This window comes from Urtica dioica, chromosome 7 (assembly GCF_054948205.1).
Source record: "Urtica dioica subsp. dioica isolate 48M chromosome 7, U.dioica_male_clone48M_v1_H2, whole genome shotgun sequence".
In the NCBI taxonomy this organism is placed as follows: domain Eukaryota; kingdom Viridiplantae; phylum Streptophyta; class Magnoliopsida; order Rosales; family Urticaceae; genus Urtica; species Urtica dioica.
Window position 1 is genome coordinate 34,337,759 of NC_142762.1, and position 11,358 is coordinate 34,349,116.

Sequence of the window (11,358 nt, forward strand, 5' to 3'; positions counted from 1 at the left end):
CATTTCGAATATATAGGTTTGGAATTATTTCATATAAAGTCAACCAAAGCGTATATAAAGTCAACTTCATATAAAGTCGCATTCAAAATCGACCCATGCGCCAAGATTGTTGATCATGAAACGTTGCGATATAAATTGATTAGCAAGATAATTACTACAATTCTATAAAGGTCAATGAAACTGATCACGTCAAAGTTATCTAATGGAATTAACTATCAATGCATAATCAAGCAATCATCATTATTAATTGAGTTCAAATGAAACTCAGTCCATCGTTAATAATGATTGCTTCGTGTATTTTGTGGAGAAAAACGTCCATTAAAAGAAAGGAAACTAAAAACGCATGTCGTATTTAGAAAATCACATTTTAGGAAGATAGTTAGTTTAATTTAACTATATTTTTATAAAATTGTCGCTATTGTTTGGATATAATTTTAGTTAACTTTAAAATGACCAATTAGTCACAATACATAAATGGGTATAGAGTGATTGCTGTAAAACAATATATTAAAGGTGAATAAGTAATTATTTTAAAGTTCAGGGAACCTTTTAAGAAAATAATGCATGTGCATGCACGAACTGAAATGTGAAGCCGCAAATAGATTTCGTTCATCTCTCATTATTTATCGATATTCAAGTCAATAACACGACAAATACAATATTAATTAAAGACAAGGTTGAACCTATATAAACGGTACCTACATATAATGCATGATCCCCTAACCAACTTGTAATTCCAATTTCCAAGCATAATCTAGCTAGAATAATACAATTAATGGCTCCCCAGAAACTTTTCTTCTTGAGCTATCTCATTATCTTCTGCTTAATCTTGGGTCCGAGCCACGAGACTCAGCCACTCACTGAGTCGGCCCGAGTGGCAACCGAGACGAAACGAGGTCATGTGAAGGAGGATATGATGAAGATCGCTAAACAAGTGTTGAAGGAGAGTTTTCACAGGCGACTCGGTCACAGCTTTAAGCCCACACGACTATCTCCCACTGGCCCTGATCCACGTCATCACTAATCCTCTTTTGTTCCATTAACTCTCACAAATGGTGTACGATATCCGATCTCGTAATCTGAATTTTCAATAACCTAAAGAAGAAGGATCCAATTATGATATGTTTTTATTTTGTTTTATTTTCCGTATGATCAGTGCATTATAAAGCAGGCCAGGAATGTTTTTTTAGGTCGTTTGTACTCTTTGTAATGTTTTCTGCTTTCAGAATAGTTGTCCAGGACTTATTATATGACTTTTCTCTTTCATTATATGCTTGTTGACCATGCATGTCTTTCCTTATGTAACCTTTTCGAGGTATTAGAAGGCTTTTCTAGTTAAGCGATATAAATAAATTGATTAATAAACACACGCGCGCGCACACACACACGTATGCAACTTTATGATGTAAGTCAATTTGCTCTTTGTTATGCCGTCTTTTCCTTATGGTAAAAACGACGCCTCAATTATAAAAACGACGCCTCAATTACAAAAACGACGTTACGATATAAAAGGACAATTTAGTCAAATGCTAAAAATACGCATGACTAAAAACAAGCGACAAACGAATTTTCAACAAGCGACAAACGAATTTTCAACAAGCGACAAGCGACAAGCGAATTTTCAACAAGCGACAAGCGACAAGCGACAAACGAATTTTCAACAAGCGGCATGTTTTCCCTATAAATAGCTCACTCACACAAATCAAAAGGGGAGGAATTCACTCCGAACTCAGAATCCTCTGAACTCAAAATTCTCTCAACCCCAGAGACTCTCAACCCCAGAATTCTCTCAGCCAAATACTCTCCCAACTTCAAAATTGTCCCGGATCATAGACAAAGACCGAGAGCCACCTCTCGGCGGGAGGAAGAAAAACAAAAATCCAAGAATCCACTCACATAGCAAACATACTCGCCTTGAACTACGTCATGACCTGATCCCGCAAAGCGGGTACGTAGGCAGCTCACGAGGAGCATGGTCACACCCCCCAGGCGAGCTCGACCTCCAGGCAGGCTCGACCTCCAGCCAGGGTCGACCTCCAAGCCAGGCTCGACCTCCAGGCGAGCTCGATCCCCCAGGCGAGCTCAACCTCCAGGCAGGATCGACCTCCGGACGAGCTCGACCTCCGCGCAGGCTCGACCTCCAGCCAGGGTCGACCTCCAAGCGAGACTCGACCTCCAGGCGAGCTCGACCCCCCAGGCGAGCCCAGCCTCCAGGTAGGCTCGACCTCCAGCCAGGGTCGACCTCCAAGCGAGGCTCGACCTCCAGGCGAGCTCGACCTCCAGGCGAGCTCGACCCCCCAAGCGAGCTCAACCTCCAGGAAGGCTCGACCTCCAGCCAGGGTCGACCTCCAGGCGAGCTCGACCTCCAGCCAGGGTCGACCTCCAGGCCAGACTCGACCTCCAAGTAGGCTCGACCTCCAGGCGAGCTCGACCTCCAGCCAGGGTCGACCTCCAGGCCAGACTCGACCTCCAGGCGAACTCGACCCCCTAGGCGAGCTCGACCTCCAGGCAGGCTCGACCTCCAGCCAGGGTCGACCTCCAGGCCAGGCTCGACCTCCAGGCGAGCTCGACCCCCAGGCGAGCTCGACCTCCAGGCAGGCTCGACCTCCAGCCAGGGTCGACCTCCAGGCCAGGCTCGACCTCCCGGCGAGCTCGACCTCCAGGCAGGCTCGACCTCCAGGCCAGGAATCAAAGACGAAGAACGCATTCCCGACGAAGAAGAAGGCAAATCATTATTTCCCTCTTTGCGATTCTAAGATCCTCTGAAGCTCTTGGACGCTTTGGGCTTTGTCCCGAACTTCCTTGAGCCCTTTGGACTCTCGAAAAGTAATTTGGGCCGATCCAATACTAAGCACGTGACTATTCCAGGCACACCACGTGTCCAAAAAACGGCTTAAAACTCTTCATTACTACAATACTTACGGAACACTATTTATAGCTCGGCAAAGAATGCATGCATCTCTGTAAAGAAGATTATCAAGGCGAGACCCTTTTAAAGGGTGTTAAGATTGTATTTATTTAGTCTAATATATAGTCTAACAGATGTTATATCTTGTACGCATCTAATTGATAGAGGGTTTGAAGATCTCTAGGTATTTAGTATATGACATGGTTTTTTTTTATTTATTTTTTTTTTTTTAGAAAAGGTATGGCATGGTTTTCAAGAAGAGCAATATATATACTTGGAGGATTATTCTATTGGTTTTTCGAAGAAGCAAAGAAATTAAGTTTATTGTAGCAGTATTATGGTGTCTTTTTTATAATATTATCATGTGTAATACTGCGTATGTCTCTCCGAACGTCCATATTGTAGTAGTATCAATTAATAAAAAAAATTAGTCAATAATCACTACAAGAAATTAAATAGCCACAACATATTTAGCCGCAATATATCATAGCTATATAGCGGCGAGAATGATAGATACAGACTGCTGTTACTAAACATCGACGAAGCAATAGCCGCAACATTTATTGCAGCTATTTCTATAATAGCTGCAACATTTCTAACAACACCCGCAATGTTTCCGATTTTTGCTGTAGTGAATATGTAATCTTTTTGTTGCTATTTGTTACTCAAATAATCCGAAACGACCACAAGATTTTTCGGAGTGTCGAGAACAAAAGGAATCCAGACTAGAGTTTGAGTCAAATAGGCCCGAGAACTCATGAAAGATAAGGAACGACTCGTTCATAAGTCAAGAACGCCCCTACCGAGCAGAACTTCGAAGAGAAGAGAAGCTGATAGATCAAAGACTAGTCAAAACAAATCAAACATGTGTAAATAAACATAAACAAAACGCTCACCTTGACGGTTACGACCAAGGAAAGCACGAAAAATAACCACCCACTAAGCGCAACGTTATAATTTACCCAACGTTATCAACTCAAGACAACTATAAATAGAAGAGGAACTCAAGGAAGAGGGGACATAATTTTCTTATGAGCAAACTTGTCATAGCTTTTACTTCTCTAATCTTTTATAATTTACTTCCTTGTACGAGATTCGTCTATATTTTGGAAAAGTCTTGCCTGAACACTTAGCCTTCTCGAGACTTTCATTCTCGGAACTCAGTGTATTTCGTGAGATATTGTTGTACTAATTTTATAGGTCAATTGTTTGGCACTAGAAGGAGGGGGGAAGAATTCATTGGCGAACATCACAACCGCACTCTGCCGCTCACAGTAGACGAAATTGAGGAGCTCTTCCCCCAGCCGAATTTGGGCGAGCAGTTCAAGGAAATGCAAGAGCATCTCCTAGAACTGGAAGCTAGTAACCAGAAGCTGAGAGGAAAACTCCAGACGAAGAAGGTCACCCTTCGAAGCGCTGTGGTGATCCCAGATGACGAACGCTCACACTGGTCCGGGAAAGAACCCATGGAGCAGGAGCAACGGGCTAAGAAGTCCCGAAAGCATGCTAAAGACTGCTACGAGCGAGAATAAGACGACACCGAATCTGAAGGGTACCTGGCCAGTCAGGAAAAGCTCCATGATTGATACCGACCCTCAACTGAAAAAAGCCGGTCTCCATTCATGAAAGATCATGAAGAAGGTTCAGAAATTGGAGATAGTGCAAGCACCGACGAAGTCAACTTCAAAAGGTTGGAATGCCGGATTAAAGAAGTGGCTCTGGGTCAAAATGAGTCTACCCTAAAGATAGGGGAAGTTGTGTCTCCATTCATGGTCTAGGTGCTAGAGCTTCTGCTGCCAGATCGCTTTAGGATGCCAAGCATCCCGATGTATGATGGAAAGACGGACCCAAGAGATCACCTCGATACCTTTTCATCGTGAATGCTTCTGCAGGGAGCAGGTCCCGAGGTAATGTGCCGAGCTTTCTTAATCACTCTGGCAGGTTCAGCTAAAAGGTGGTACCGAAAAATCAGACCTAACTCGGTGGGGTCTTGCAAGCAGCTAGCGAGAAAGTTCATGGAACAATTTGTCGGCTCAAGCTCAGGAAAAACCTCCAAGGAAAGACTTCTGGCGGTGAGGCAAGCCCATGATGAAACGCTGAAAAACTACATCAATCGCTACTCGGAACAAATCGATGATCTAAACGAAGATTTCAAACTCTTCGCATTACCTTAGGGATCATAACAGAATCAGAATTCTGGTGGTCCCTCCAAAAGACCAGTCCTCGGGACTACAACGACTTCCTTAAAAGGGCGCAGAAATATATCAACGTCGAGGAAGCCAGACAGGCGGCACGAAAGGTCGAAGCCCCAAAGCCCCGACGGGAAGAGCACATGGGACACCAGTTTGAAGAAGTACGCCCTCCAAAAAAGATCCGATCAAGCGCAGGGCCACAAAAGCCTTTCGCAAGTAAGTACGATAAATATCATCCTTTGAACGCTTCAATAGATGAAATTTACATCCTTATTCAAGATCAAGAAGATTTTCCAAAGCCAAATCGGATCAAGAAAGATATCTCGAAGAGAGATAAAACAAAGTATTATGCGTTCCACCACGACATCGGCCACAAAACTGCAGATTGCTTCAACTTGAAAGAAGAAATCGAGGCTCTAATCTGCCGAGGATCACTAAAAAAGTTCCGAGCAGATCAGAAGGAGCCCAGAGAGCAGAATAGGGAAGCCTATGGAGAGATATCTCTGATCGTGGACGGACCACACATAGGAAGGAACGCTCGAAGTTTCCAGAAGAATTATGTAAGGGAAGCTCAGGCGGGACATCAACAAATCTTCTTCATAGTTGAGCAGAGGCCAAACAAGATCATCAGGCGGAACCAATCACCTTCACCTTAGAATACGCGAGATGGGTGATGTTTCCGCATAACGACCCCCTGGTCATCTCCGCCCTCATTGGTATCGGAATTTCCATCGAATCTTGGTGGATACCGGGAGTGCTATTAACGTCCTCTATGAAACCTTGGACAAAATGGGTCTTAAGAAAGACTCATTGGCTCCTTCTCCAGAAACCATCTACGGGTTCACGAGCGACTCCATAAAACCAAGAGATATCATCCCAGTCCCCCTGACTCTAGGAGAAAACCTGAGGACAAAAACTGTAAACACCCAATGGGTGATAGTCCCGGGCAAGTCTTCATTTAACGCAATTATAGGAAGACCCCCCTTGCAAGCGCTCAGAGCCATAACCTCGGTGGAATATCTTAAAATGAAATTCCCAACCGATCAAGGAGTCGGGGAAGTACAAGGCACGCAAGCCTTAGCCAGAAATTGCTACGCCGAATACCTTAAGAGGAGCCATGACAGAGATGCACACAAGGTGATGACCATCAACTCTGGCTTTGACCCCCGCTTGTCAAGCCGAAAAGTCATCGGCCCATGTGACGAAGTCGAAGAAGTCACTCCAGACCCCGAGCAGCCACATAAAAAACTCAAGATCGGGAAATATCTCAAATCGGTACCAAACAAAACCTCATCTCTCTTTTGTCAAAAAATTTAGATATCTTTGCGTTGTGTCAAGCCGACATGGTAAGGATAGATCTTGAGCTGAAATGCCATAGGCTAAATATAGACCTAAAAGAAAAACCAATTAGACAAACTAGTCTCTAACAAATCTATCTGAGAAACTAAATATCCATGTTGGGTAGCCAACTCGATACTGGTTAAGAAACCTAATGGGAAATGGCAAACCTATGTGGATTTTACAGACTTAAACAAAGCATGTCCCAAAGATAGTTTCTCAATGCCAAGAATAGATCAGTTAGTAGACGCTACGGCCGGTCATGAACTTTTAAGTTTCATGGATGCTTACTCAGGATACAATTAAATCCCTATGTATGGCCCCGACCAAGATCATACCGCGTTCATAACAGACCGAGGACTTTACTGCTAGACAGTAATGCCCTTTGGATTAAAGAATGCTGGAGTCACTTATCAAACGCTAGTAGATAAATTTTTTGCAGATTTACTCGGAGTCACTGGGCATACTTTAATGATCTCCTCGTGAAGATTCGAAAAATAAACGAACATACCGAGGATTTAAGAAAATCTTTTGAGATTATGCGACAATATAGAATGAAGCTTAACCCAATTAAATGTACTTTTGGTGTCTCTGGATGAAGGTTCCTCGGATTCGTCGTCCAGAAACGAGGAATAGAGGAAAATCCCAAAAAGATTACAGCTGTCACGACCCGCGAGCGACAACTCATTCATGAACTGCAACCGACTATCTCAATAACGTCAACAACAATATAATATCACAAAACATCTATATAATTTAAATACCATATACATAGTAATATACATAATAAGTAAGTGCAGAAAGTAATATTACATAATTAGTGGTTATAAAATTGGGAAATTTTTTTCGCTTAGTTTATAGATTCTGTATCTACTATGCGTACATACAAGGATAGCTTATGTGTACATATCTGAAAGAGAGATTCTAGGTAATAGAGTAGGATATTCGATTTGTAGGGCAATATTATGATATATCCCGGAGTGAGACCTCATTAGCCCGCAAGTCAAGGGATATGCGTCTGGTCTCGATCTCTTGCTACCTTGTCACTTTACCTTTATCTACACGCCAAGGGTCATAAACTATGAGTCGAAACGACTCAGCAAGCGAGAGTCTAACCTAGGAAAGAAAACGTCTAATGCAATGCAGATGATGTGTGACGTGTGTTGTCGGCCCGTCTAGGGTCGATGAGGACAAGGCATCTCTTCAGCCTCACGAGCTCGACCTCGGCCTCACGAGCTCGACCTCGGCCTCACGAGGTCGACATCGGCCTCACGAGCTCGACCTCCACTCGGCTCAAACCTCCACTCGGCCTCCTGAGCTCGACCTCCACTCGGCCTCATGAGCTCGACCTCCACTCGGCCTCGTGAGCTCGACCTCCACTCGGCCGCATGAGCTCGACCTCCACTCGGCCTCGTGAGCTCAATCTCCACTCGGCCTCATGAGCTCGACCTTCACTCGGCCTCGTGAGCTCGACCTCCACTCAGCCGCCCGGGCTCGGCCTCCACTCGGCCGCCCGAGCTCGACCTCCACTCGGCCGCCCGAGCTCGGCCTCCACTCGGTCGGCCGGGCTCGACCTCCACTCAGCCGCCCGGGCTCGACCTCCACTCGGCCGCCCGAGCTCGACCTCCACTCGCTCCCCTCATGCTCTACTCAGCCAAATGGGGCCTCAAACCACGCCTATAAATTCAGGGGCCCCTCCCTTGGTCGGGGTAATCCAATTTTGAGCCCCGAAACGCTATCGAATTCATAACTCACTCGTTTCACTCATCTTTGGCCTCTAAACACTCAAACCCTCTATATTCCACCTCAATCCTACTAATGTTGAGCGTCGGAGAGGTAAACAGAGGCACCCTCTCTGTTTCCCCTTTGTAGTTCACACCTCTTTTCTTACTTTTTCAGGTGCTTGGACGAGATTGACACCACCAACAGCTAAGGGACGACTTGGGATACCAAGTCCGACACGCTCGAGCCCGAACGAGACCACTTGGTCCGGCCTTGGGTCGAACCGTTTGGGGCTCCTAAATCGTTGTCCGAAAAACACCGACAACAACGTGCAAACAAGCACATAAGGATGCAAAACTAGACTAGAGATGAACTACGTTCTAAAGCTAGTTATAGGGCAGGCATAACGCGTGATCACGCTCTACCTACTCACTTGCCGTTCCACAATGTCATACACGTCCCCCGCTATAACCCTAAGAACGACAAGAAGCCGGCTTCGGACCTTGAGCAACAGTCATAAGCAACTTGGGTGTTTTAAACTGTCTGGGATTCGCTAATTGTATCATCTTCGTCTCGCGCCGGCGCTACGTGCCGCCTTGGCACAACAGGTGGGCTCGTCGAAGCGATTTACCCACATTTGAGCGGTATGCTTTCGAGCAACACCCGCTGAAGTACTCAGCGCCATTAGGATCACCTTGATCCTTAACACGAGTCGTAACTCGTGGATACCACCGACAAAAGGTTATTTAAGTTTAGGTACCCCGGTTACACAGAGTACACGACTAACTTACTACGGGAGAACAACTTGGGTTAAATCCTGGCAGAATTTTAGGGTTTCCCTTCAGGCCGCTCGTTAAGTATTTTAAATGGAACTCATGACCTGAATCCTGGTACTTCCAATCTCGAGTCGAATTTGAGAGTCAATTCATACTCTCCAGTCATCCCTAAGCTAACATATCGACTATGGTTAGCGGGGGATCTAACTAGAACAAGATAACAGCGTGGCCGGTTCAAGTTAGCGTTTGAACCTACAGGTAAAAACCCGAACTAAGCTTTCAAGAAGCGGGAGCTGAAGCCTTAAGCTTTGAGTTCATGTCTTTTAAGGCTTTCACCTAATCTTGTTACTAGCACACATAAATGCATAAAAGCAGGGTTATTCCCTTGGCATGTAGTTGACTTAAATCTCCACGCTTACCCGGAATAGTTCGTCGGAAACCCTGTTGACTTCCAGAGTTTCTTCCCTTTACACGCTTCTCGAGACTCTTGGCACGTCCTGAAGCGTCGAGAAAACAAGAATCCGAGATTGAAACTTCGTTAGTCATTCGATTCGGAAAAGTTGAAGAGTTTAAGGTTCGTTGTCGGGATTTGTTACGAGTCGGTTTGGGGTTCGAGAATTTAATTACTTATTTCCCGGCCTTTCGAAAATTAACTTATTTAAGACCCGTACGTGTTCGTACCGAAAAGTTAGTACGAAATAAAATTTAATAATTATTTTTAACGAGTCTTACATAAATTAAATTAATATCCCGAAATCATACAAACCGAGAAATCCAAATAAATAAACCAAAATTAAATTCCCGAACATCTTTTAATTAAATAATTAGCAATTATTTAAAATTAATCCAAATAATTAGATGTACGATCTAACTCGAGAGTATTAAACGCAAGAAAGCGATTGACGGACTCACGAGTGTGATCGAGATCCATTCTTTTTCTGAATTCTCTAAGTCTTGGCCTCGATGCGTTCGGTTCCGCCGGCTTTCGCTCGCCCCGACTCGTTCTGTAAAGCAGCTGTAAAATCCAAAAACGAGCCTCGAGTCAATACGTAACACCAATTTCAGACTCCGAGTTCTAACATTCCGATTCTCGGTCTCACTTTGAGATCCGAGAAATTCCCGACACTTAGACCAAAATGACGAACCATAAACCTCAATCAAACCAAGAAATTCCAACCCAAAATCGAACAACAAACAAACCAACTCTTAAATTCCCGAAAATCAACATGTCAAAAAAACAAAACTAAACATGTCAATAAACCAAGCCAACATGTAGAAAAAAAACAACCTTGGCCAAACTCGAATCATCACTGAACCACAGAATTTCCGACTCAAACCATCAAACCATAACAGCAGACCATTGCAGCCACAATCCAACATTTCACAAATCAAAACCGGAATCAAACAAGATCAACCATGAAAAATCTCAAAATTTCAGTTTTGACACCAGGTAAAGAACGTACCATAACTTCGGCTACACAACTCGAAATCCAACGATTCTAGTTTCATAACCAAACTAACATCCATACCTTTCTAATGAGATATTACAAGCCAATTTTTGACCAAGACAACTATCTCAAAAACATCCCGAAAAATCAGTTCACAGATTCGGAGTTCCAGTTTTTTCAGCTTCGAAACACTGATTTCAAAAATTCATATCTCACTCAATTCTTAACGGAATTACACGTTCTTGGACTGTTTAGAAACCTCATGAAGTCTATTATCCAGAAAAAATATCAACAAAAATAATCTCAGAACACATTGGACTGTCCACGTCCGTTTCTACAAGCTGTGCAAAGCAGTAAAAACTAAATTCCAAATCACTCCAATTACAAAACCGAGCACCAAAACAACCCAATTCGAGCACAAAACCAGTCCAAAACACTTCAACAACATCAAACAAACTCGGAATTTACAAACCCCCAATTCCAAAATCAAAACCCTAGTTCTGAAAAATCAAATTCGGAGAGAGAAGAATCCTCACCTAATTCATTCTTGCCGGTGTTCTTTCTCTCCTTTTCCGGCGTCTCTTCTCGGTCCGGTGTCCTCGGCGACTCACGGCGGTTCACCCTTCTCAGCCGGAGCGCGCGTGCGATGGACGGGTCTCGAGGGTTGAAGACGCGCGAGAAAAAAGGAGAAGGTAGGAGAAGAAGAAGATGAAGATGGAGGAGATGGTGATGATGTTATTGAGCGGTAGTTGTTGATTTTTTTTTTTCGTTCGTTCACGATTAATTTAAATATATTTAAGGTTTCTCGTAAATAATTCTCATCTTTGATAATTTATTTCTTAAATTAATTTCCGAAATATTTCGTCGGAAAATAATTTATTATTCGAGAGGAACTCGATAAATATTTTATTTATTCCGAGATTATCCATTACCTTAAAATATTTTAAATTAAATAGATAAACTTATATGACCAT

The 11,358-nt window shown here is 43.6% G+C and overlaps 1 long non-coding RNA gene across 2 annotated transcripts; it reads right to left on the bottom strand.

Moving 5' to 3' along the window:
• Positions 1-722: 722 nt before the first annotated feature.
• On the bottom strand, positions 723-11,145 carry LOC149391011 (uncharacterized). 2 transcript variants are annotated; one of them, XR_016300309.1, is made up of 4 exons: positions 10,921-11,145; positions 9,849-9,951; positions 9,356-9,433; positions 723-1,095 (listed from the first exon to the last, which is right to left on the bottom strand). It is a non-coding gene; the product is annotated as an uncharacterized LOC149391011 (long non-coding RNA). The 2 variants fall into 2 exon arrangements; XR_016300310.1 differs by lacking the exon at positions 9,356-9,433.
• Positions 11,146-11,358: the final 213 nt, after the last annotated feature.